This window comes from Dendropsophus ebraccatus, chromosome 10 (genome assembly GCF_027789765.1).
Source record: "Dendropsophus ebraccatus isolate aDenEbr1 chromosome 10, aDenEbr1.pat, whole genome shotgun sequence".
In the NCBI taxonomy this organism is placed as follows: Eukaryota; Metazoa; Chordata; class Amphibia; order Anura; family Hylidae; genus Dendropsophus; species Dendropsophus ebraccatus.
In genome coordinates, this window is record NC_091463.1 from 34,616,350 (window position 1) to 34,639,586 (window position 23,237).

Sequence of the window (23,237 nt, forward strand, 5' to 3'; positions counted from 1 at the left end):
GAAAATTCATCTCACTGCTAAAAGGAGCTCATTCCAACAACATATTGGAAAGGAGCAGAATCAAGGTAATACACAGGTGATCCACTTTTCAACAAGGTCTTGAAAGTTAACCGATTACCACGCCTCTTTTTTAAACATTGGAGAGCACCAAGGTTAAAACTCATACCAGGAGTGGGGTTCGAACCCACGCGGATACTTATCCATTGGATCTTAAGTCCAACGCCTTAACCACTCGGCCATCCTGGTGTTTAAAACAAGCCAGAGTGCATACAATTGTGGGTGAAAGTACACAATATGTGCTCGGACATGAGTCGAGTTGCCAATCGGGCACTAATGCTGATGGTACTTTTCTTGTAGCTCTCCCTATTTTACAATCTTATAAAGCATATTTTGTTCTCCAGAATGAAAAGTCAAAGAGGCGTTGGCCAGCCGAGCTAGTCCTACGGTCTGGCACTCCTCTGTGCTTATTTCCACCTTCCTCTCCCTCTATGAAATTCAATCAGGACTCAGTCTCCTACGCGAACTCCACATGATAGTCTCACGCTTGCCCCGTTGGCATTTTTTAATATCATTAAAGTACAGAGCAGAGTGGAGAGCAAGAGCCCCTATAAAAAAAAAATGGCCCAGTTATTTAAATACACCGCTAACGTCCTCACGCTTTACGCTGCGTAAAGCAAAAAACCTTCAGTATGGATTAGCCGATGGCGTTCAGAAAATTCATCTCACTGCTAAAAGGAGCTCATTCCAACAACATATTGGAAAGGAGCAGAATCAAGGTAATACACAGGTGATCCACTTTTCAACAAGGTCTTGAAAGTTAACCGATTACCACGCCTCTTTTTTAAACATTGGAGAGCACCAAGGTTAAAACTCATACCAGGAGTGGGGTTCGAACCCACGCGGATACTTATCCATTGGATATAGTCTCACGCTTGCCCCGTTGGCATTTTTTAATATCATTAAAGTACAGAGCAGAGTGGAGAGCAAGAGCCCCTATAAAAAAAAAATGGCCCAGTTATTTAAATACACCGCTAACGTTCTCACGCTTTACGCTGCGTAAAGCAAAAATCCTTCAGTATGGATTAGCCGATGGCGTTCAGAAAATTCATCTCACTGCTAAAAGGAGCTCATTCCAACAACATATTGGAAAGGAGCAGAATCAAGGTAATACACAGGTGATCCACTTTTCAACAAGGTCTTGAAAGTTAACCGATTACCACGCCTCTTTTTTAAACATTGGAGAGCACCAAGGTTAAAACTCATACCAGGAGTGGGGTTCGAACCCACGCGGATACTTATCCATTGGATCTTAAGTCCAACGCCTTAACCACTCGGCCATCCTGGTGTTTAAAACAAGCCAGAGTGCATACAATTGTGGGTGAAAGTACACAATATGTGCTCGGACATGAGTCGAGTTGCCAATCGGGCACTAATGCTGATGGTACTTTTCTTGTAGCTCTCCCTATTTTACAATCTTATAAAGCATATTTTGTTCTCCAGAATGAAAAGTCAAAGAGGCGTTGGCCAGCCGAGCTAGTCCTACGGTCTGGCACTCCTCTGTGCTTATTTCCACCTTCCTCTCCCTCTATGAAATTCAATCAGGACTCAGTCTCCTACGCGAACTCCACATGATAGTCTCACCCTTGCCCCGTTGGCATTTTTTAATATCATTAAAGTACAGAGCAGAGTGGAGAGCAAGAGCCCCTATAAAAAAAAAATGGCCCAGTTATTTAAATACACCGCTAACGTCCTCACGCTTTACGCTGCGTAAAGCAAAAAACCTTCAGTATGGATTAGCCGATGGCGTTCAGAAAATTCATCTCACTGCTAAAAGGAGCTCATTCCAACAACATATTGGAAAGGAGCAGAATCAAGGTAATACACAGGTGATCCACTTTTCAACAAGGTCTTGAAAGTTAACCGATTACCACGCCTCTTTTTTAAACATTGGAGAGCACCAAGGTTAAAACTCATACCAGGAGTGGGGTTCGAACCCACGCGGATACTTATCCATTGGATCTTAAGTCCAACGCCTTAACCACTCGGCCATCCTGGTGTTTAAAACAAGCCAGAGTGCATACAATTGTGAGTGAAAGTACACAATATGTGCTCGGACATGAGTCGAGTTGCCAATCGGGCACTAATGCTGATGGTACTTTTCTTGTAGCTCTCCCTATTTTACAATCTTATAAAGCATATTTTGTTCTCCAGAATGAAAAGTCAAAGAGGCGTTGGCCAGCCGAGCTAGTCCTGCGGTCTGGCACTCCTCTGTGCTTCTTTCCACCTTCCTCTCCCTCTATGAAAACCAATCAGGACTCAGTCTCCTACGTGAACTTCACATGATAGTCTCACGCTTACCCCGTTGGCATTTTTTAATATCATTAAAGTACAGAGCAGAGTGGAGAGCAAGAGCCCCTATAAAAAAAAAATGGCCCAGTTATTTAAATACACCGCTAACGTTCTCACGCTTTACGCTGCGTAAAGCAAAAATCCTTCAGTATGGATTAGCCGATGGCGTTCAGAAAATTCATCTCACTGCTAAAAGGAGCTCATTCCAACAACATATTGGAAAGGAGCAGAATCAAGGTAATACACAGGTGATCCACTTTTCAACAAGGTCTTGAAAGTTGACCGATTACCACGCCTCTTTTTTAAACATTGGAGAGCACCAAGGTTAAAACTCATACCAGGAGTGGGGTTCGAACCCACGCGGATACTTATCCATTGGATCTTAAGTCCAACGCCTTAACCACTCGGCCATCCTGGTGTTTAAAACAAGCCAGAGTGCATACAATTGTGGGTGAAAGTACACAATATGTGCTCGGACATGAGTCGAGTTGCCAATCGGGCACTAATGCTGATGGTACTTTTCTTGTAGCTCTCCCTATTTTACAATCTTATAAAGCATATTTTGTTCTCCAGAATGAAAAGTCAAAGAGGCGTTGGCCAGCCGAGCTAGTCCTGCGGTCTGGCACTCCTCTGTGCTTCTTTCCACCTTCCTCTCCCTCTATGAAAACCAATCAGGACTCAGTCTCCTACGTGAACTTCACATGATAGTCTCACGCTTGCCCCGTTGGCATTTTTTAATATCATTAAAGTACAGAGCAGAGTGGAGAGCAAGAGCCCCTATAAAAAAAAAATGGCCCAGTTATTTAAATACACCGCTAACGTTCTCACGCTTTACGCTGCGTAAAGCAAAAATCCTTCAGTATGGATTAGCCGATGGCGTTCAGAAAATTCATCTCACTGCTAAAAGGAGCTCATTCCAACAACATATTGGAAAGGAGAAGAATCAAGGTAATACACAGGTGATCCACTTTTCAACAAGGTCTTGAAAGTTAACCGATTACCACGACTCTTTTTTAAACATTGGAGAGCACCAAGGTTAAAACTCATACCAGGAGTGGGGTTCGAACCCACGCGGATACTTATCCATTGGATATAGTCTCACGCTTGCCCCGTTGGCATTTTTTAATATCATTAAAGTACAGAGCAGAGTGGAGAGCAAGAGCCCCTATAAAAAAAAAATGGCCCAGTTATTTAAATACACCGCTAACGTTCTCACGCTTTACGCTGCATAAAGCAAAAATCCTTCAGTATGGATTAGCCGATGGCGTTCAGAAAATTCATCTCACTGCTAAAAGGAGCTCATTCCAACAACATATTGGAAAGGAGCAGAATCAAGGTAATACACAGGTGATCCACTTTTCAACAAGGTCTTGAAAGTTAACCGATTACCACGCCTCTTTTTTAAACATTGGAGAGCACCAAGGTTAAAACTCATACCAGGAGTGGGGTTCGAACCCACGCGGATACTTATCCATTGGATCTTAAGTCCAACGCCTTAACCACTCGGCCATCCTGGTGTTTAAAACAAGCCATAGTGCATACAATTGTGGGTGAAAGTACACAATATGTGCTCGGACATGAGTCGAGTTGCCAATCGGGCACTAATGCTGATGGTACTTTTCTTGTAGCTCTCCCTATTTTACAATCTTATAAAGCATATTTTGTTCTCCAGAATGAAAAGTCAAAGAGGCGTTGGCCAGCCGAGCTAGTCCTACGGTCTGGCACTCCTCTGTGCTTCTTTCCACCTTCCTCTCCCTCTATGAAATTCAATCAGGACTCAGTCTCCTACGCGAACTCCACATGATAGTCTCACGCTTGCCCCGTTGGCATTTTTTAATATCATTAAAGTACAGAGCAGAGTGGAGAGCAAGAGCCCCTATAAAAAAAAAATGGCCCAGTTATTTAAATACACCGCTAACGTCCTCACGCTTTACGCTGCGTAAAGCAAAAAACCTTCAGTATGGATTAGCCGATGGCGTTCAGAAAATTCATCTCACTGCTAAAAGGAGCTCATTCCAACAACATATTGGAAAGGAGCAGAATCAAGGTAATACACAGGTGATCCACTTTTCAACAAGGTCTTGAAAGTTAACCGATTACCACGCCTCTTTTTTAAACATTGGAGAGCACCAAGGTTAAAACTCATACCAGGAGTGGGGTTCGAACCCACGCGGATACTTATCCATTGGATCTTAAGTCCAACGCCTTAACCACTCGGCCATCCTGGTGTTTAAAACAAGCCAGAGTGCATACAATTGTGAGTGAAAGTACACAATATGTGCTCGGACATGAGTCGAGTTGCCAATCGGGCACTAATGCTGATGGTACTTTTCTTGTAGCTCTCCCTATTTTACAATCTTATAAAGCATATTTTGTTCTCCAGAATGAAAAGTCAAAGAGGCGTTGGCCAGCCGAGCTAGTCCTGCGGTCTGGCACTCCTCTGTGCTTCTTTCCACCTTCCTCTCCCTCTATGAAAACCAATCAGGACTCAGTCTCCTACGTGAACTTCACATGATAGTCTCACGCTTGCCCCGTTGGCATTTTTTAATATCATTAAAGTACAGAGCAGAGTGGAGAGCAAGAGCCCCTATAAAAAAAAAATGGCCCAGTTATTTAAATACACCGCTAACGTTCTCACGCTTTACGCTGCGTAAAGCAAAAATCCTTCAGTATGGATTAGCCGATGGCGTTCAGAAAATTCATCTCACTGCTAAAAGGAGCTCATTCCAACAACAAATTGGAAAGGAGCAGAATCAAGGTAATACACAGGTGATCCACTTTTCAACAAGGTCTTGAAAGTTAACCGATTACCACGCCTCTTTTTTAAACATTGGAGAGCACCAAGGTTAAAACTCATACCAGGAGTGGGGTTCGAACCCACGCGGATACTTATCCATTGGATCTTAAGTCCAACGCCTTAACCACTCGGCCATCCTGGTGTTTAAAACAAGCCAGAGTGCATACAATTGTGGGTGAAAGTACACAATATGTGCTCGGACATGAGTCGAGTTGCCAATCGGGCACTAATGCTGATGGTACTTTTCTTGTAGCTCTCCCTCTTTTATAATCTTATAAAGCATATTTTGTTCTCCAGAATGAAAAGTCAAAGAGGCGTTGGCCAGCCGAGCTAGTCCTGCGGTCTGGCACTCCTCTGTGCTTCTTTCCACCTTCCTCTCCCTCTATGAAAACCAATCAGGACTCAGTCTCCTACGTGAACTTCACATGATAGTCTCACGCTTGCCCCGTTGGCATTTTTTAATATCATTAAAGTACAGAGCAGAGTGGAGAGCAAGAGCCCCTATAAAAAAAAATGGCCCAGTTATTTAAATACACCGCTAACGTCCTCACGCTTTACGCTGCGTAAAGCAAAAAACCTTCAGTATGGATTAGCCGATGGCGTTCAGAAAATTCATCTCACTGCTAAAAGGAGCTCATTCCAACAACATATTGGAAAGGAGCAGAATCAAGGTAATACACAGGTGATCCACTTTTCAACAAGGTCTTGAAAGTTAACCGATTACCACGCCTCTTTTTTAAACATTGGAGAGCACCAAGGTTAAAACTCATACCAGGAGTGGGGTTCGAACCCACGCGGATACTTATCCATTGGATATAGTCTCACGCTTGCCCCGTTGGCATTTTTTAATATCATTAAAGTACAGAGCAGAGTGGAGAGCAAGAGCCCCTATAAAAAAAAAAAATGGCCCAGTTATTTAAATACACCGCTAACGTTCTCACGCTTTACGCTGCGTAAAGCAAAAATCCTTCAGTATGGATTAGCCGATGGCGTTCAGAAAATTCATCTCACTGCTAAAAGGAGCTCATTCCAACAACATATTGGAAAGGAGCAGAATCAAGGTAATACACAGGTGATCCACTTTTCAACAAGGTCTTGAAAGTTAACCGATTACCACCCCTCTTTTTTAAACATTGGAGAGCACCAAGGTTAAAACTCATACCAGGAGTGGGGTTCGAACCCACACGGATACTTATCCATTGGATCTTAAGTCCAACACCTTAACCACTCGGCCATCCTGGTGTTTAAAACAAGCCAGAGTGCATACAATTGTGGGTGAAAGTACACAATATGTGCTCGGACATGAGTCGAGTTGCCAATCGGGCACTAATGCTGATGGTACTTTTCTTGTAGCTCTCCCTATTTTACAATCTTATAAAGCATATTTTGTTCTCCAGAATGAAAAGTCAAAGAGGCGTTGGCCAGCCGAGCTAGTCCTACGGTCTGGCACTCCTCTGTGCTTCTTTCCACCTTCCTCTCCCTCTATGAAATTCAATCAGGACTCAGTCTCCTACGTGAACTTCACATGATAGTCTCACGCTTGCCCCGTTGGCATTTTTTAATATCATTAAAGTACAGAGCAGAGTGGAGAGCAAGAGCCCCTATAAAAAAAAAATGGCCCAGTTATTTAAATACACCGCTAACGTTCTCACGCTTTACGCTGCGTAAAGCAAAAATCCTTCAGTATGGATTAGCCGATGGCGTTCAGAAAATTCATCTCACTGCTAAAAGGAGCTCATTCCAACAACATATTGGAAAGGAGCAGAATCAAGGTAATACACAGGTGATCCACTTTTCAACAAGGTCTTGAAAGTTAACCGATTACCACGCCTCTTTTTTAAACATTGGAGAGCACCAAGGTTAAAACTCATACCAGGAGTGGGGTTCGAACCCACGCGGATACTTATCCATTGGATCTTAAGTCCAACGCCTTAACCACTCGGCCATCCCAGTGTTTAAAACAAGCAAGAGTGCATACAATTGTGGGTGAAAGTACACAATATGTGCTCGGACATGAGTCGAGTTGCCAATCGGGCACTAATGCTGATGGTACTTTTCTTGTAGCTCTCCCTATTTTACAATCTTATAAAGCATATTTTGTTCTTCAGAATAAAAAGTCAAAGAGGCGTTGGCCAGCCGAGCTAGTCCTGCGGTCTGGCACTCCTCTGTGCTTCTTTCCACCTTCCTCTCCCTCTATGAAAACCAATCAGGACTCAGTCTCCTACGCGAACTCCACATCATAGTCTCACGCTTGCCCCGTTGGCATTTTTTAATATCATTAAAGTACAGAGCAGAGTGGAGAGCAAGAGCCCCTATAAAAAAAAAATGGCCCAGTTATTTAAATACACCGCTAACGTCCTCACGCTTTACGCTGCGTAAAGCAAAAAACCTTCAGTATGGATTAGCCGATGGCGTTCAGAAAATTCATCTCACTGCTAAAAGGAGCTCATTCCAACAACATATTGGAAAGGAGCAGAATCAAGGTAATACACAGGTGATCCACTTTTCAACAAGGTCTTGAAAGTTAACCGATTACCACGCCTCTTTTTTAAACATTGGAGAGCACCAAGGTTAAAACTCATACCAGGAGTTGGGTTCGAACCCACGCGGATACTTATCCATTGGATCTTAAGTCCAACGCCTTAACCACTCGGCCATCCTGGTGTTTAAAACAAGCCAGAGTGCATACAATTGTGGGTGAAAGTACACAATATGTGCTCGGACATGAGTCGAGTTGCCAATCGGGCACTAATGCTGATGGTACTTTTCTTGTAGCTCTCCCTATTTTACAATCTTCTAAAGCATATTTTGTTCTCCAGAATGAAAAGTCAAAGAGGCGTTGGCCAGCCGAGCTAGTCCTGCGGTCTGGCACTCCTCTGTGCTTCTTTCCACCTTCCTCTCCCTCTATGAAAACCAATCAGGACTCAGTCTCCTACGCGAACTCCACATCATAGTCTCACGCTTGCCCCGTTGGCATTTTTTAATATCATTAAAGTACAGAGCAGAGTGGAGAGCAAGAGCCCCTATAAAAAAAAAATGGCCCAGTTATTTAAATACACCGCTAACGTCCTCACGCTTTACGCTGCGTAAAGCAAAAAACCTTCAGTATGGATTAGCCGATGGCGTTCAGAAAATTCATCTCACTGCTAAAAGGAGCTCATTCCAACAACATATTGGAAAGGAGCAGAATCAAGGTAATACACAGGTGATCCACTTTTCAACAAGGTCTTGAAAGTTAACCGATTACCACGCCTCTTTTTTAAACATTGGAGAGCACCAAGGTTAAAACTCATACCAGGAGTGGGGTTCGAACCCACGTGGATACTTATCCATTGGATCTTAAGTCCAACGCCTTAACCACTCGGCCATCCTGGTGTTTAAAACAAGTCAGACTGCATACAATTGTGGGTAAAAGTACACAATATGTGCTCGGACATGAGTCGAGTTGCCAATCGGGCACTAATGCTCATGGTACTTTTCTTGTAGCTCTCCCTATTTTACAATCTTATAAAGCATATTTTGTTCTCCAGAATGAAAAGTCAAAGAGGCGTTGGCCAGCCGAGATAGTCCTACGGTCTGGCACTCCTCTGTGCTTCTTTCCACCTTCCTCTCCCTCTATGAAATTCAATCAGGACTCAGTCTCCTACGTGAACTTCACATGATAGTCTCACGCTTGCCCCGTTGGCATTTTTTAATATCATTAAAGTACAGAGCAGAGTGGAGAGCAAGAGACCCTATAAAAAAAAAATGGCCCAGTTATTTAAATACACCGCTAACGTTCTCACGCTTTACGCTGCGTAAAGCAAAAATCCTTCAGTATGGATTAGCCGATGGCGTTCAGAAAATTCATCTCACTGCTAAAAGGAGCTCATTCCAACAACATATTGGAAAGGAGCAGAATCAAGGTAATACACAGGTGATCCACTTTTCAACAAGGTCTTGAAAGTTAACCGATTACCACGCCTCTTTTTTAAACATTGGAGAGCACCAAGGTTAAAACTCATACCAGGAGTGGGGTTCGAACCCACGCGGATACTTATCCATTGGATCTTAAGTCCAACGCCTTAACCACTCGGCCATCCCGGTGTTTAAAACAAGCAAGAGTGCATACAATTGTGGGTGAAAGTACACAATATGTGCTCGGACATGAGTCGAGTTGCCAATCGGGCACTAATGCTGATGGTACTTTTCTTGTAGCTCTCCCTATTTTACAATCTTATAAAGCATATTTTGTTCTCCAGAATGAAAAATCAAAGAGGCGTTGGCCAGCCGAGCTAGTCCTGCGGTCTGGCACTCCTCTGTGCTTCTTTCCACCTTCCTCTCCCTCTATGAAAACCAATCAGGACTCAGTCTTCTACGTGAACTTCACATGATAGTCTCACGCTTGCCCCGTTGGCATTTTTTAATATCATTAAAGTACAGAGCAGAGTGGAGAGCAAGAGCCCCTATAAAAAAAAATGGCCCAGTTATTTAAATACACCGCTAACGTCCTCACGCTTTACGCTGCGTAAAGCAAAAAACCTTCAGTATGGATTAGCCGATGGCGTTCAGAAAATTCATCTCACTGCTAAAAGGAGCTCATTCCAACAACATATTGGAAAGGAGAAGAATCAAGGTAATACACAGGTGATCCACTTTTCAACAAGGTCTTGAAAGTTAACCGATTACCACGCCTCTTTTTTAAACATTGGAGAGCACCAAGGTTAAAACTCATACCAGGAGTGGGGTTCGAACCCACGCGGATACTTATCCATTGGATCTTAAGTCCAACACCTTAACCACTCGGCCATCCTGGTGTTTAAAACAAGCAAGAGTGCATACAATTGTGGGTGAAAGTACACAATATGTGCTCGGACATGAGTCGAGTTGCCAATCGGGCACTAATGCTGATGGTACTTTTCTTGTAGCTCTCCCTATTTTACAATCTTATAAAGCATATTTTGTTCTCCAGAATGAAAAGTCAAAGAAGCGTTGGCCAGCCGAGCTAGTCCTGCGGTCTGGCACTCCTCTGTGCTTCTTTCCACCTTCCTCTCCCTCTATGAAAACCAATCAGGACTCAGTCTCCTACGCGAACTCCACATCATAGTCTCACGCTTGCCCCGTTGGCATTTTTTAATATCATTAAAGTACAGAGCAGAGTGGAGAGCAAGAGCCCCTATAAAAAAAAATGGCCCAGTTATTTAAATACACCGCTAACGTCCTCACGCTTTACGCTGCGTAAAGCAAAAAACCTTCAGTATGGATTAGCCGATGGCGTTCAGAAAATTCATCTCACTGCTAAAAGGAGCTCATTCCAACAACATATTGGAAAGGAGCAGAATCAAGGTAATACACAGGTGATCCACTTTTCAACAAGGTCTTGAAAGTTAACCGATTACCACGCCTCTTTTTTAAACATTGGAGAGCACCAAGGTTAAAACTCATACCAGGAGTGGGGTTCGAACCCACGCGGATACTTATCCATTGGATCTTAAGTCCAACGCCTTAACCACTCGGCCATCCTGGTGTTTAAAACAAGCCAGAGTGCATACAATTGTGGGTGAAAGTACACAATATGTGCTCGGACATGAGTCGAGTTGCCAATCGGGCACTAATGCTGATGGTACTTTTCTTGTAGCTCTCCCTATTTTACAATCTTATAAAGCATATTTTGTTCTCCAGAATGAAAAGTCAAAGAGGCGTTGGCCAGCCGAGCTAGTCCTACGGTCTGGCACTCCTCTGTGCTTCTTTCCACCTTCCTCTCCCTCTATGAAATTCAATCAGGACTCAGTCTCCTACGCGAACTCCACATGATAGTCTCACGCTTGCCCCGTTGGCATTTTTAATATCATTAAAGTACAGAGCAGAGTGGAGAGCAAGAGCCCCTATAAAAAAAAAATGGCCCAGTTATTTAAATACACCGCTAACGTCCTCACGCTTTACGCTGCGTAAAGCAAAAAACCTTCAGTATGGATTAGCCGATGGCGTTCAGAAAATTCATCTCACTGCTAAAAGGAGCTCATTCCAACAACATATTGGAAAGGAGCAGAATCAAGGTAATACACAGGTGATCCACTTTTCAACAAGGTCTTGAAAGTTAACCGATTACCACGCCTCTTTTTTAAACATTGGAGAGCACCAAGGTTAAAACTCATACCAGGAGTGGGGTTCGAACCCACGCGGATACTTATCCATTGGATCTTAAGTCCAACGCCTTAACCACTCGGCCATCCTGGTGTTTAAAACAAGCCAGAGTGCATACAATTGTGAGTGAAAGTACACAATATGTGCTCGGACATGAGTCGAGTTGCCAATCGGGCACTAATGCTGATGGTACTTTTCTTGTAGCTCTCCCTATTTTACAATCTTATAAAGCATATTTTGTTCTCCAGAATGAAAAGTCAAAGAGGCGTTGGCCAGCCGAGCTAGTCCTGCGGTCTGGCACTCCTCTGTGCTTCTTTCCACCTTCCTCTCCCTCTATGAAAACCAATCAGGACTCAGTCTCCTACGTGAACTTCACATGATAGTCTCACGCTTACCCCGTTGGCATTTTTTAATATCATTAAAGTACAGAGCAGAGTGGAGAGCAAGAGCCCCTATAAAAAAAAAATGGCCCAGTTATTTAAATACACCGCTAACGTTCTCACGCTTTACGCTGCGTAAAGCAAAAATCCTTCAGTATGGATTAGCCGATGGCGTTCAGAAAATTCATCTCACTGCTAAAAGGAGCTCATTCCAACAACATATTGGAAAGGAGCAGAATCAAGGTAATACACAGGTGATCCACTTTTCAACAAGGTCTTGAAAGTTAACCGATTACCACGCCTCTTTTTTAAACATTGGAGAGCACCAAGGTTAAAACTCATACCAGGAGTGGGGTTCGAACCCACGCGGATACTTATCCATTGGATCTTAAGTCCAACGCCTTAACCACTCGGCCATCCCAGTGTTTAAAACAAGCAAGAGTGCATACAATTGTGGGTGAAAGTACACAATATGTGCTCGGACATGAGTCGAGTTGCCAATCGGGCACTAATGCTGATGGTACTTTTCTTGTAGCTCTCCCTATTTTACAATCTTATAAAGCATATTTTGTTCTTCAGAATAAAAAGTCAAAGAGGCGTTGGCCAGCCGAGCTAGTCCTGCGGTCTGGCACTCCTCTGTGCTTCTTTCCACCTTCCTCTCCCTCTATGAAAACCAATCAGGACTCAGTCTCCTACGCGAACTCCACATCATAGTCTCACGCTTGCCCCGTTGGCATTTTTTAATATCATTAAAGTACAGAGCAGAGTGGAGAGCAAGAGCCCCTATAAAAAAAAAATGGCCCAGTTATTTAAATACACCGCTAACGTCCTCACGCTTTACGCTGCGTAAAGCAAAAAACCTTCAGTATGGATTAGCCGATGGCGTTCAGAAAATTCATCTCACTGCTAAAAGGAGCTCATTCCAACAACATATTGGAAAGGAGCAGAATCAAGGTAATACACAGGTGATCCACTTTTCAACAAGGTCTTGAAAGTTAACCGATTACCACGCCTCTTTTTTAAACATTGGAGAGCACCAAGGTTAAAACTCATACCAGGAGTGGGGTTCGAACCCACGTGGATACTTATCCATTGGATCTTAAGTCCAACGCCTTAACCACTCGGCCATCCTGGTGTTTAAAACAAGTCAGAGTGCATACAATTGTGGGTAAAAGTACACAATATGTGCTCGGACATGAGTCGAGTTGCCAATCGGGCACTAATGCTCATGGTACTTTTCTTGTAGCTCTCCCTATTTTACAATCTTATAAAGCATATTTTGTTCTCCAGAATGAAAAGTCAAAGAGGCGTTGGCCAGCCGAGCTAGTCCTACGGTCTGGCACTCCTCTGTGCTTCTTTCCACCTTCCTCTCCCTCTATGAAATTCAATCAGGACTCAGTCTCCTACGCGAACTCCACATGATAGTCTCACGCTTGCCCCGTTGGCATTTTTAATATCATTAAAGTACAGAGCAGAGTGGAGAGCAAGAGCCCCTATAAAAAAAAAATGGCCCAGTTATTTAAATACACCGCTAACGTCCTCACGCTTTACGCTGCGTAAAGCAAAAAACCTTCAGTATGGATTAGCCGATGGCGTTCAGAAAATTCATCTCACTGCTAAAAGGAGCTCATTCCAACAACATATTGGAAAGGAGCAGAATCAAGGTAATACACAGGTGATCCACTTTTCAACAAGGTCTTGAAAGTTAACCGATTACCACGCCTCTTTTTTAAACATTGGAGAGCACCAAGGTTAAAACTCATACCAGGAGTGGGGTTCGAACCCACGCGGATACTTATCCATTGGATCTTAAGTCCAACGCCTTAACCACTCGGCCATCCTGGTGTTTAAAACAAGCCAGAGTGCATACAATTGTGAGTGAAAGTACACAATATGTGCTCGGACATGAGTCGAGTTGCCAATCGGGCACTAATGCTGATGGTACTTTTCTTGTAGCTCTCCCTATTTTACAATCTTATAAAGCATATTTTGTTCTCCAGAATGAAAAGTCAAAGAGGCGTTGGCCAGCCGAGCTAGTCCTGCGGTCTGGCACTCCTCTGTGCTTCTTTCCACCTTCCTCTCCCTCTATGAAAACCAATCAGGACTCAGTCTCCTACGTGAACTTCACATGATAGTCTCACGCTTACCCCGTTGGCATTTTTTAATATCATTAAAGTACAGAGCAGAGTGGAGAGCAAGAGCCCCTATAAAAAAAAAATGGCCCAGTTATTTAAATACACCGCTAACGTTCTCACGCTTTACGCTGCGTAAAGCAAAAATCCTTCAGTATGGATTAGCCGATGGCGTTCAGAAAATTCATCTCACTGCTAAAAGGAGCTCATTCCAACAACATATTGGAAAGGAGCAGAATCAAGGTAATACACAGGTGATCCACTTTTCAACAAGGTCTTGAAAGTTAACCGATTACCACGCCTCTTTTTTAAACATTGGAGAGCACCAAGGTTAAAACTCATACCAGGAGTGGGGTTCGAACCCACGCGGATACTTATCCATTGGATCTTAAGTCCAACGCCTTAACCACTCGGCCATCCCAGTGTTTAAAACAAGCAAGAGTGCATACAATTGTGGGTGAAAGTACACAATATGTGCTCGGACATGAGTCGAGTTGCCAATCGGGCACTAATGCTGATGGTACTTTTCTTGTAGCTCTCCCTATTTTACAATCTTATAAAGCATATTTTGTTCTTCAGAATAAAAGTCAAAGAGGCGTTGGCCAGCCGAGCTAGTCCTGCGGTCTGGCACTCCTCTGTGCTTCTTTCCACCTTCCTCTCCCTCTATGAAAACCAATCAGGACTCAGTCTCCTACGCGAACTCCACATCATAGTCTCACGCTTGCCCCGTTGGCATTTTTTAATATCATTAAAGTACAGAGCAGAGTGGAGAGCAAGAGCCCCTATAAAAAAAAAATGGCCCAGTTATTTAAATACACCGCTAACGTCCTCACGCTTTACGCTGCGTAAAGCAAAAAACCTTCAGTATGGATTAGCCGATGGCGTTCAGAAAATTCATCTCACTGCTAAAAGGAGCTCATTCCAACAACATATTGGAAAGGAGCAGAATCAAGGTAATACACAGGTGATCCACTTTTCAACAAGGTCTTGAAAGTTAACCGATTACCACGCCTCTTTTTTAAACATTGGAGAGCACCAAGGTTAAAACTCATACCAGGAGTGGGGTTCGAACCCACGTGGATACTTATCCATTGGATCTTAAGTCCAACGCCTTAACCACTCGGCCATCCTGGTGTTTAAAACAAGTCAGAGTGCATACAATTGTGGGTAAAAGTACACAATATGTGCTCGGACATGAGTCGAGTTGCCAATCGGGCACTAATGCTCATGGTACTTTTCTTGTAGCTCTCCCTATTTTACAATCTTATAAAGCATATTTTGTTCTCCAGAATGAAAAGTCAAAGAGGCGTTGGCCAGCCGAGATAGTCCTACGGTCTGGCACTCCTCTGTGCTTCTTTCCACCTTCCTCTCCCTCTATGAAATTCAATCAGGACTCAGTCTCCTACGTGAACTTCACATGATAGTCTCACGCTTGCCCCGTTGGCATTTTTTAATATCATTAAAGTACAGAGCAGAGTGGAGAGCAAGAGACCCTATAAAAAAAAAATGGCCCAGTTATTTAAATACACCGCTAACGTTCTCACGCTTTACGCTGCGTAAAGCAAAAAACCTTCAGTATGGATTAGCCGATGGCGTTCAGAAAATTCATCTCACTGCTAAAAGGAGCTCATTCCAACAACATATTGGAAAGGAGAAGAATCAAGGTAATACACAGGTGATCCACTTTTCAACAAGGTCTTGAAAGTTAACCGATTACCACGCCTCTTTTTTAAACATTGGAGAGCACCAAGGTTAAAACTCATACCAGGAGTGGGGTTCGAACCCACGCGGATACTTATCCATTGGATCTTAAGTCCAACGCCTTAACCACTCGGCCATCCTGGTGTTTAAAACAAGTCAGAGTGCATACAATTGTGGGTAAAAGTACACAATATGTGCTCGGACATGAGTCGAGTTGCCAATCGGGCACTAATGCTCATGGTACTTTTCTTGTAGCTCTCCCTATTTTACAATCTTATAAAGCATATTTTGTTCTCCAGAATGAAAAGTCAAAGAGGCGTTGGCCAGCCGAGATAGTCCTACGGTCTGGCACTCCTCTGTGCTTCTTTCCACCTTCCTCTCCCTCTATGAAATTCAATCAGGACTCAGTCTCCTACGTGAACTTCACATGATAGTCTCACGCTTGCCCCGTTGGCATTTTTTAATATCATTAAAGTACAGAGCAGAGTGGAGAGCAAGAGACCCTATAAAAAAAAAATGGCCCAGTTATTTAAATACACCGCTAACGTTCTCACGCTTTACGCTGCGTAAAGCAAAAATCCTTCAGTATGGATTAGCCGATGGCGTTCAGAAAATTCATCTCACTGCTAAAAGGAGCTCATTCCAACAACATATTGGAAAGGAGCAGAATCAAGGTAATACACAGGTGATCCACTTTTCAACAAGGTCTTGAAAGTTAACCGATTACCACGCCTCTTTTTTAAACATTGGAGAGCACCAAGGTTAAAACTCATACCAGGAGTGGGGTTCGAACCCACGCGGATACTTATCCATTGGATCTTAAGTCCAACGCCTTAACCACTCGGCCATCCCGGTGTTTAAAACAAGCAAGAGTGCATACAATTGTGGGTGAAAGTACACAATATGTGCTCGGACATGAGTCGAGTTGCCAATCGGGCACTAATGCTGATGGTACTTTTCTTGTAGCTCTCCCTATTTTACAATCTTATAAAGCATATTTTGTTCTCCAGAATGAAAAATCAAAGAGGCGTTGGCCAGCCGAGCTAGTCCTGCGGTCTGGCACTCCTCTGTGCTTCTTTCCACCTTCCTCTTCCTCTATGAAAACCAATCAGGACTCAGTCTTCTACGTGAACTTCACATGATAGTCTCACGCTTGCCCCGTTGGCATTTTTTAATATCATTAAAGTACAGAGCAGAGTGGAGAGCAAGAGCCCCTATAAAAAAAAATGGCCCAGTTATTTAAATACACCGCTAACGTCCTCACGCTTTACGCTGCGTAAAGCAAAAAACCTTCAGTATGGATTAGCCGATGGCGTTCAGAAAATTCATCTCACTGCTAAAAGGAGCTCATTCCAACAACATATTGGAAAGGAGAAGAATCAAGGTAATACACAGGTGATCCACTTTTCAACAAGGTCTTGAAAGTTAACCGATTACCACGCCTCTTTTTTAAACATTGGAGAGCACCAAGGTTAAAACTCATACCAGGAGTGGGGTTCGAACCCACGCGGATACTTATCCATTGGATCTTAAGTCCAACGCCTTAACCACTCGGCCATCCTGGTGTTTAAAACAAGCAAGAGTGCATACAATTGTGGGTGAAAGTACACAATATGTGCTCGGACATGAGTCGAGTTGCCAATCGGGCACTAATGCTGATGGTACTTTTCTTGTAGCTCTCCCTATTTTACAATCTTATAAAGCATATTTTGTTCTCCAGAATGAAAAGTCAAAGAAGGCGTTGGCCAGCCGAGCTAGTCCTGCGGTCTGGCACTCCTCTGTGCTTCTTTCCACCTTCCTCTCCCTCTATGAAAACCAATCAGGACTCAGTCTCCTACGCGAACTCCACATCATAGTCTCACGCTTGCCCCGTTGGCATTTTTTAATATCATTAAAGTACAGAGCAGAGTGGAGAGCAAGAGCCCCTATAAAAAAAAAATGGCCCAGTTATTTAAATACACCGCTAACGTCCTCACGCTTTACGCTGCGTAAAGCAAAAAACCTTCAGTATGGATTAGCCGATGGCGTTCAGAAAATTCATCTCACTGCTAAAAGGAGCTCATTCCAACAACATATTGGAAAGGAGCAGAATCAAGGTAATACACAGGTGATCCACTTTTCAACAAGGTCTTGAAAGTTAACCGATTACCACGCCTCTTTTTTAAACATTGGAGAGCACCAAGGTTAAAACTCATACCAGGAGTGGGGTTCGAACCCACGCGGATACTTATCCATTGGATCTTAAGACCAACGCCTTAACCACTCGGCCATCCTGGTGTTTAAAACAAGCCAGAGTGCATACAATTGTGGGTAAAAGTACACAATATGTGCTCGGACATGAGTCGAGTTGCCAATCGGGCACTAATGCTCATGGTACTTTTCTTGTAGCTCTCCCTATTTTACAATCTTATAAAGCATATTTTGTTCTCCAGAATGAAAAGTCAAAGAGGCGTTGGCCAGCCGAGCTAGTCCTGCGGTCTGGCACTCCTCTGTGCTTCTTTCCACCTTCCTCTCCCTCTATGAAATTCAATCAGGACTCAGTCTCCTACGTGAACTTCACATGATAGTCTCACGCTTGCCCCGTTGGCATTTTTTAATATCATTAAAGTACAGAGCAGAGTGGAGAGCAAGAGACCCTATAAAAAAAAAATGGCCCAGTTATTTAAATACACCGCTAACGTCCTCACGCTTTACGCTGCGTAAAGCAAAAATCCTTCAGTATGGATTAGCCGATGGCGTTCAGAAAATTCATCTCACTGCTAAAAGGAGCTCATTCCAACAACATATTGGAAAGGAGAAGAATCAAGGTAATACACAGGTGATCCACTTTTCAACAAGGTCTTGAAAGTTAACCGATTACCACGCCTCTTTTTTAAACATTGGAGAGCACCAAGGTTAAAACTCATACCAGTAGTGGGGTTCGAACCCACGCGGATACTTATCCATTGGATCTTAAGTCCAACGCCTTAACCACTCGGCCATCCTGGTGTTTAAAACAAACCAGAGTGCATACAATTGTGGGTGAAAGTACACAATATGTGCTCGGACATGAGTCGAGTTGCCAATCGGGCACTAATGCTGATGGTACTTTTCTTGTAGCTCTCCCTATTTTACAATCTTATAAAGCATATTTTGTTCTCCAGAATGAAAAGTCAAAGAGGCGTTGGCCAGCCGAGCTAGTCCTGCGGTCTGGCACTCCTCTGTGCTTCTTTCCACCTTCCTCTCCCTCTATGAAAACCAATCAGGACTCAGTCTCCTACGCGAACTCCACATCATAGTCTCACGCTTGCCCCGTTGGCATTTTTTAATATCATTAAAGTACAGAGCAGAGTGGAGAGCAAGAGCCCCTATAAAAAAAAAATGGCCCAGTTATTTAAATACACCGCTAACGTCCTCACGCTTTACGCTGCGTAAAGCAAAAAACCTTCAGTATGGATTAGCCGATGGCGTTCAGAAAATTCATCTCACTGCTAAAAGGAGCTCATTCCAACAACATATTGGAAAGGAGCAGAATCAAGGTAATACACAGGTGATCCACTTTTCAACAAGGTCTTGAAAGTTAACCGATTACCACGCCTCTTTTTTAAACATTGGAGAGCACCAAGGTTAAAACTCATACCAGGAGTGGGGTTCAAACCCACGCGGATACTTATCCATTGGATCTTAAGTCCAACGCCTTAACCACTCGGCCATCCTGGTGTTTAAAACAAGCCAGAGTGCATACAATTGTGGGTGAAAGTACACAATATGTGCTCGGACATGAGTCGAGTTGCCAATCGGGCACTAATGCTCATGGTACTTTTCTTGTAGCTCTCCCTATTTTACAATCTTATAAAGCATATTTTGTTCTCCAGAATGAAAAGTCAAAGAGGCGTTGGCCAGCTGAGATAGTCCTACGGTCTGGCACTCCTCTGTGCTTCTTTCCACCTTCCTCTCCCTCTATGAAATTCAATCAGGACTCAGTCTCCTACGTGAACTTCACATGATAGTCTCACGCTTGCCCCGTTGGCATTTTTTAATATCATTAAAGTACAGAGCAGAGTGGAGAGCAAGAGACCCTATAAAAAAAAAATGGCCCAGTTATTTAAATACACCGCTAACGTTCTCACGCTTTACGCTGCGTAAAGCAAAAATCCTTCAGTATGGATTAGCCGATGGCGTTCAGAAAATTCATCTCACTGCTAAAAGGAGCTCATTCCAACAACATATTGGAAAGGAGCAGAATCAAGGTAATACACAGGTGATCCACTTTTCAACAAGGTCTTGAAAGTTAACCGATTACCACGCCTCTTTTTTAAACATTGGAGAGCACCAAGGTTAAAACTCATACCAGGAGTGGGGTTCGAACCCACGCGGATACTTATCCATTGGATCTTAAGTCCAACGCCTTAACCACTCGGCCATCCCGGTGTTTAAAACAAGTAAGAGTGCATACAATTGTGGGTGAAAGTACACAATATGTGCTCGGACATGAGTCGAGTTGCCAATCGGGCACTAATGCTGATGGTACTTTTCTTGTAGCTCTCCCTATTTTACAATCTTATAAAGCATATTTTGTTCTCCAGAATGAAAAGTCAAAGAGGCGTTGGCCAGCCGAGCTAGTCCTGCGGTCTGGCACTCCTCTGTGCTTCTTTCCACCTTCCTCTCCCTCTATGAAAACCAATCAGGACTCAGTCTCCTACGCGAACTCCACATCATAGTCTCACGCTTGCCCCGTTGGCATTTTTTTATATCATTAAAGTACAGAGCAGAGTGGAGAGCAAGAGCCCCTATAAAAAAAAAATGGCCCAGTTATTTAAATACACCGCTAACGTCCTCACGCTTTACGCTGCGTAAAGCAAAAAACCTTCAGTATGGATTAGCCGATGGCGTTCAGAAAATTCATCTCACTGCTAAAAGGAGCTCATTCCAACAACATATTGGAAAGGAGCAGAATCAAGGTAATACACAGGTGATCCACTTTTCAACAAGGTCTTGAAAGTTAACCGATTACCACGCCTCTTTTTTAAACATTGGAGAGCACCAAGGTTAAAACTCATACCAGGAGTGGGGTTCGAACCCACGCGGATACTTATCCATTGGATCTTAAGTCCAACGCCTTAACCACTCGGCCATCCTGGTGTTTAAAACAAGCCAGAGTGCATACAATTGTGGGTGAAAGTACACAATATGTGCTCGGACATGAGTCGAGTTGCCAATCGGGCACTAATGCTGATGGTACTTTTCTTGTAGCTCTCCCTATTTTACAATCTTATAAAGCATATTTTGTTCTCCAGAATGAAAAGTCAAAGAGGCGTTGGCCAGCCGAGCTAGTCCTACGGTCTGGCACTCCTCTGTGCTTCTTTCCACCTTCCTCTCCCTCTATGAAATTCAATCAGGACTCAGTCTCCTACGTGAACTTCACATGATAGTCTCACGCTTGCCCCGTTGGCATTTTTTAATATCATTAAAGTACAGAGCAGAGTGGAGAGCAAGAGCCCCTATAAAAAAAAAATGGCCCAGTTATTTAAATACACCGCTAACGTTCTCACGCTTTACGCTGCGTAAAGCAAAAATCCTTCAGTATGGATTAGCCGATGGCGTTCAGAAAATTCATCTCACTGCTAAAAGAAGCTCATTCCAACAACATATTGGAAAGGAGCAGAATTAAGGTAATACACAGGTGATTCACTTTTCAACAAGGTCTTGAAAGTTAACCGATTACCACGCCTCTTTTTTAAACATTGGAGAGCACCAAGGTTAAAACTCATACCAGGAGTGGGGTTCGAACCCACGCGGATACTTATCCATTGGATCTTAAGTCCAACGCCTTAACCACTCGGCCATCCTGGTGTTTAAAACAAGCCAGAGTGCATACAATTGTGGGTGAAAGTACACAATATGTGCTCGGACATGAGTCGAGTTGCCAATCGGGCACTAATGCTGATGGTACTTTTCTTGTAGCTCTCCCTCTTTTATAATCTTATAAAGCATATTTTGTTCTCCAGAATGAAAAGTCAAAGAGGCGTTGGCCAGCCGAGCTAGTCCTGCGGTCTGGCACTCCTCTGTGCTTCTTTCCACCTTCCTCTCCCTCTATGAAAACCAATCAGGACTCAGTCTCCTACGTGAACTTCACATGATAGTCTCACGCTTGCCCCGTTGGCATTTTTTAATATCATTAAAGTACAGAGCAGAGTGGAGAGCAAGAGCCCCTATAAAAAAAAATGGCCCAGTTATTTAAATACACCGCTAACGTCCTCACGCTTTACGCTGCGTAAAGCAAAAAACCTTCAGTATGGATTAGCCGATGGCGTTCAGAAAATTCATCTCACTGCTAAAAGGAGCTCATTCCAACAACATATTGGAAAGGAGCAGAATCAAGGTAATACACAGGTGATCCACTTTTCAACAAGGTCTTGAAAGTTAACCGATTACCACGCCTCTTTTTTAAACATTGGAGAGCACCAAGGTTAAAACTCATACCAGGAGTGGGGTTCGAACCCACGCGGATACTTATCCATTGGATATAGTCTCACGCTTGCCCCGTTGGCATTTTTTAATATCATTAAAGTACAGAGCAGAGTGGAGAGCAAGAGCCCCTATAAAAAAAAAAATGGCCCAGTTATTTAAATACACCGCTAACGTTCTCACGCTTTACGCTGCGTAAAGCAAAAATCCTTCAGTATGGATTAGCCGATGGCGTTCAGAAAATTCATCTCACTGCTAAAAGGAGCTCATTCCAACAACATATTGGAAAGGAGCAGAATCAAGGTAATACACAGGTGATCCACTTTTCAACAAGGTCTTGAAAGTTAACCGATTACCACCCCTCTTTTTTAAACATTGGAGAGCACCAAGGTTAAAACTCATACCAGGAGTGGGGTTCGAACCCACGCGGATACTTATCCATTGGATCTTAAGTCCAACGCCTTAACCACTCGGCCATCCTGGTGTTTAAAACAAGCCAGAGTGCATACAATTGTGGGTGAAAGTACACAATATGTGCTCGGACATGAGTCGAGTTGCCAATCGGGCACTAATGCTGATGGTACTTTTCTTGTTGCTCTCCCTATTTTACAATCTTATAAAGCATATTTTGTTCTCCAGAATGAAAAGTCAAAGAGGCGTTGGCCAGCCGAGCTAGTCCTACGGTCTGGCACTCCTCTGTGCTTCTTTCCACCTTCCTCTCCCTCTATGAAATTCAATCAGGACTCAGTCTCCTACGTGAACTTCACATGATAGTCTCACGCTTGCCCCGTTGGCATTTTTTAATATCATTAAAGTACGGAGCAGAGTGGAGAGCAAGAGCCCCTATAAAAAAAAAATGGCCCAGTTATTTAAATACACCGCTAACGTCCTCACGCTTTACGCTGCGTAAAGCAAAAAACCTTCAGTATGGATTAGCCGATGGCGTTCAGAAAATTCATCTCACTGCTAAAAGGAGCTCATTCCAACAACATATTGGAAAGGAGCAGAATCAAGGTAATACACAGGTGATCCACTTTTCAACAAGGTCTTGAAAGTTAACCGATTACCACGCCTCTTTTTTAAACATTGGAGAGCACCAAGGTTAAAACTCATACCAGGAGTGGGGTTCGAACCCACGCGGATACTTATCCATTGGATCTTAAGTCCAACGCCTTAACCACTCGGCCATCCTGGTGTTTAAAACAAGTCAGAGTGCATACAATTGTGGGTAAAAGTACACAATATGTGCTCGGACATGAGTCGAGTTGCCAATCGGGCACTAATGCTCATGGTACTTTTCTTGTAGCT

General features: G+C 43.4%; 31 non-coding genes across 31 annotated transcripts; all 31 read right to left on the reverse strand.

The window, feature by feature from the left end:
* Positions 1-163: 163 nt before the first annotated feature.
* On the reverse strand, positions 164-246 carry TRNAL-UAA (transfer RNA leucine (anticodon UAA)). The gene has a single exon. It is a non-coding gene; the product is annotated as a tRNA-Leu (tRNA).
* Positions 247-1,262: 1,016 nt separating this feature from the next.
* On the reverse strand, positions 1,263-1,345 carry TRNAL-UAA (transfer RNA leucine (anticodon UAA)). Its single transcript has one exon. It is a non-coding gene; the product is annotated as a tRNA-Leu (tRNA).
* A 628-nt stretch (positions 1,346-1,973) lies between these two features.
* Positions 1,974-2,056, reverse strand: TRNAL-UAA (transfer RNA leucine (anticodon UAA)). Its single transcript has one exon. It is a non-coding gene; the product is annotated as a tRNA-Leu (tRNA).
* A 628-nt stretch (positions 2,057-2,684) lies between these two features.
* TRNAL-UAA (transfer RNA leucine (anticodon UAA)) lies at positions 2,685-2,767 on the reverse strand. The gene has a single exon. It is a non-coding gene; the product is annotated as a tRNA-Leu (tRNA).
* A 1,016-nt stretch (positions 2,768-3,783) lies between these two features.
* Positions 3,784-3,866, reverse strand: TRNAL-UAA (transfer RNA leucine (anticodon UAA)). Its single transcript has one exon. It is a non-coding gene; the product is annotated as a tRNA-Leu (tRNA).
* A 628-nt stretch (positions 3,867-4,494) lies between these two features.
* TRNAL-UAA (transfer RNA leucine (anticodon UAA)) lies at positions 4,495-4,577 on the reverse strand. Its single transcript has one exon. It is a non-coding gene; the product is annotated as a tRNA-Leu (tRNA).
* A 628-nt stretch (positions 4,578-5,205) lies between these two features.
* Positions 5,206-5,288, reverse strand: TRNAL-UAA (transfer RNA leucine (anticodon UAA)). Its single transcript has one exon. It is a non-coding gene; the product is annotated as a tRNA-Leu (tRNA).
* A 1,017-nt stretch (positions 5,289-6,305) lies between these two features.
* On the reverse strand, positions 6,306-6,388 carry TRNAL-UAA (transfer RNA leucine (anticodon UAA)). Its single transcript has one exon. It is a non-coding gene; the product is annotated as a tRNA-Leu (tRNA).
* Positions 6,389-7,016: 628 nt separating this feature from the next.
* Positions 7,017-7,099, reverse strand: TRNAL-UAA (transfer RNA leucine (anticodon UAA)). Its single transcript has one exon. It is a non-coding gene; the product is annotated as a tRNA-Leu (tRNA).
* Positions 7,100-7,727: 628 nt separating this feature from the next.
* On the reverse strand, positions 7,728-7,810 carry TRNAL-UAA (transfer RNA leucine (anticodon UAA)). Its single transcript has one exon. It is a non-coding gene; the product is annotated as a tRNA-Leu (tRNA).
* Positions 7,811-8,438: 628 nt separating this feature from the next.
* On the reverse strand, positions 8,439-8,521 carry TRNAL-UAA (transfer RNA leucine (anticodon UAA)). Its single transcript has one exon. It is a non-coding gene; the product is annotated as a tRNA-Leu (tRNA).
* A 628-nt stretch (positions 8,522-9,149) lies between these two features.
* On the reverse strand, positions 9,150-9,232 carry TRNAL-UAA (transfer RNA leucine (anticodon UAA)). The gene has a single exon. It is a non-coding gene; the product is annotated as a tRNA-Leu (tRNA).
* Positions 9,233-9,859: 627 nt separating this feature from the next.
* Positions 9,860-9,942, reverse strand: TRNAL-UAA (transfer RNA leucine (anticodon UAA)). Its single transcript has one exon. It is a non-coding gene; the product is annotated as a tRNA-Leu (tRNA).
* A 627-nt stretch (positions 9,943-10,569) lies between these two features.
* On the reverse strand, positions 10,570-10,652 carry TRNAL-UAA (transfer RNA leucine (anticodon UAA)). The gene has a single exon. It is a non-coding gene; the product is annotated as a tRNA-Leu (tRNA).
* Positions 10,653-11,279: 627 nt separating this feature from the next.
* On the reverse strand, positions 11,280-11,362 carry TRNAL-UAA (transfer RNA leucine (anticodon UAA)). Its single transcript has one exon. It is a non-coding gene; the product is annotated as a tRNA-Leu (tRNA).
* A 628-nt stretch (positions 11,363-11,990) lies between these two features.
* On the reverse strand, positions 11,991-12,073 carry TRNAL-UAA (transfer RNA leucine (anticodon UAA)). Its single transcript has one exon. It is a non-coding gene; the product is annotated as a tRNA-Leu (tRNA).
* Positions 12,074-12,701: 628 nt separating this feature from the next.
* On the reverse strand, positions 12,702-12,784 carry TRNAL-UAA (transfer RNA leucine (anticodon UAA)). Its single transcript has one exon. It is a non-coding gene; the product is annotated as a tRNA-Leu (tRNA).
* A 627-nt stretch (positions 12,785-13,411) lies between these two features.
* On the reverse strand, positions 13,412-13,494 carry TRNAL-UAA (transfer RNA leucine (anticodon UAA)). Its single transcript has one exon. It is a non-coding gene; the product is annotated as a tRNA-Leu (tRNA).
* Positions 13,495-14,122: 628 nt separating this feature from the next.
* On the reverse strand, positions 14,123-14,205 carry TRNAL-UAA (transfer RNA leucine (anticodon UAA)). The gene has a single exon. It is a non-coding gene; the product is annotated as a tRNA-Leu (tRNA).
* Positions 14,206-14,832: 627 nt separating this feature from the next.
* Positions 14,833-14,915, reverse strand: TRNAL-UAA (transfer RNA leucine (anticodon UAA)). The gene has a single exon. It is a non-coding gene; the product is annotated as a tRNA-Leu (tRNA).
* Positions 14,916-15,543: 628 nt separating this feature from the next.
* On the reverse strand, positions 15,544-15,626 carry TRNAL-UAA (transfer RNA leucine (anticodon UAA)). Its single transcript has one exon. It is a non-coding gene; the product is annotated as a tRNA-Leu (tRNA).
* A 628-nt stretch (positions 15,627-16,254) lies between these two features.
* TRNAL-UAA (transfer RNA leucine (anticodon UAA)) lies at positions 16,255-16,337 on the reverse strand. Its single transcript has one exon. It is a non-coding gene; the product is annotated as a tRNA-Leu (tRNA).
* A 627-nt stretch (positions 16,338-16,964) lies between these two features.
* Positions 16,965-17,047, reverse strand: TRNAL-UAA (transfer RNA leucine (anticodon UAA)). Its single transcript has one exon. It is a non-coding gene; the product is annotated as a tRNA-Leu (tRNA).
* Positions 17,048-17,676: 629 nt separating this feature from the next.
* Positions 17,677-17,759, reverse strand: TRNAL-UAA (transfer RNA leucine (anticodon UAA)). The gene has a single exon. It is a non-coding gene; the product is annotated as a tRNA-Leu (tRNA).
* A 628-nt stretch (positions 17,760-18,387) lies between these two features.
* On the reverse strand, positions 18,388-18,470 carry TRNAL-UAA (transfer RNA leucine (anticodon UAA)). The gene has a single exon. It is a non-coding gene; the product is annotated as a tRNA-Leu (tRNA).
* A 628-nt stretch (positions 18,471-19,098) lies between these two features.
* Positions 19,099-19,181, reverse strand: TRNAL-UAA (transfer RNA leucine (anticodon UAA)). Its single transcript has one exon. It is a non-coding gene; the product is annotated as a tRNA-Leu (tRNA).
* A 628-nt stretch (positions 19,182-19,809) lies between these two features.
* Positions 19,810-19,892, reverse strand: TRNAL-UAA (transfer RNA leucine (anticodon UAA)). The gene has a single exon. It is a non-coding gene; the product is annotated as a tRNA-Leu (tRNA).
* A 628-nt stretch (positions 19,893-20,520) lies between these two features.
* TRNAL-UAA (transfer RNA leucine (anticodon UAA)) lies at positions 20,521-20,603 on the reverse strand. The gene has a single exon. It is a non-coding gene; the product is annotated as a tRNA-Leu (tRNA).
* Positions 20,604-21,231: 628 nt separating this feature from the next.
* Positions 21,232-21,314, reverse strand: TRNAL-UAA (transfer RNA leucine (anticodon UAA)). The gene has a single exon. It is a non-coding gene; the product is annotated as a tRNA-Leu (tRNA).
* Positions 21,315-22,330: 1,016 nt separating this feature from the next.
* On the reverse strand, positions 22,331-22,413 carry TRNAL-UAA (transfer RNA leucine (anticodon UAA)). The gene has a single exon. It is a non-coding gene; the product is annotated as a tRNA-Leu (tRNA).
* A 628-nt stretch (positions 22,414-23,041) lies between these two features.
* On the reverse strand, positions 23,042-23,124 carry TRNAL-UAA (transfer RNA leucine (anticodon UAA)). Its single transcript has one exon. It is a non-coding gene; the product is annotated as a tRNA-Leu (tRNA).
* Between the last annotated feature and the right edge of the window lie 113 nt (positions 23,125-23,237).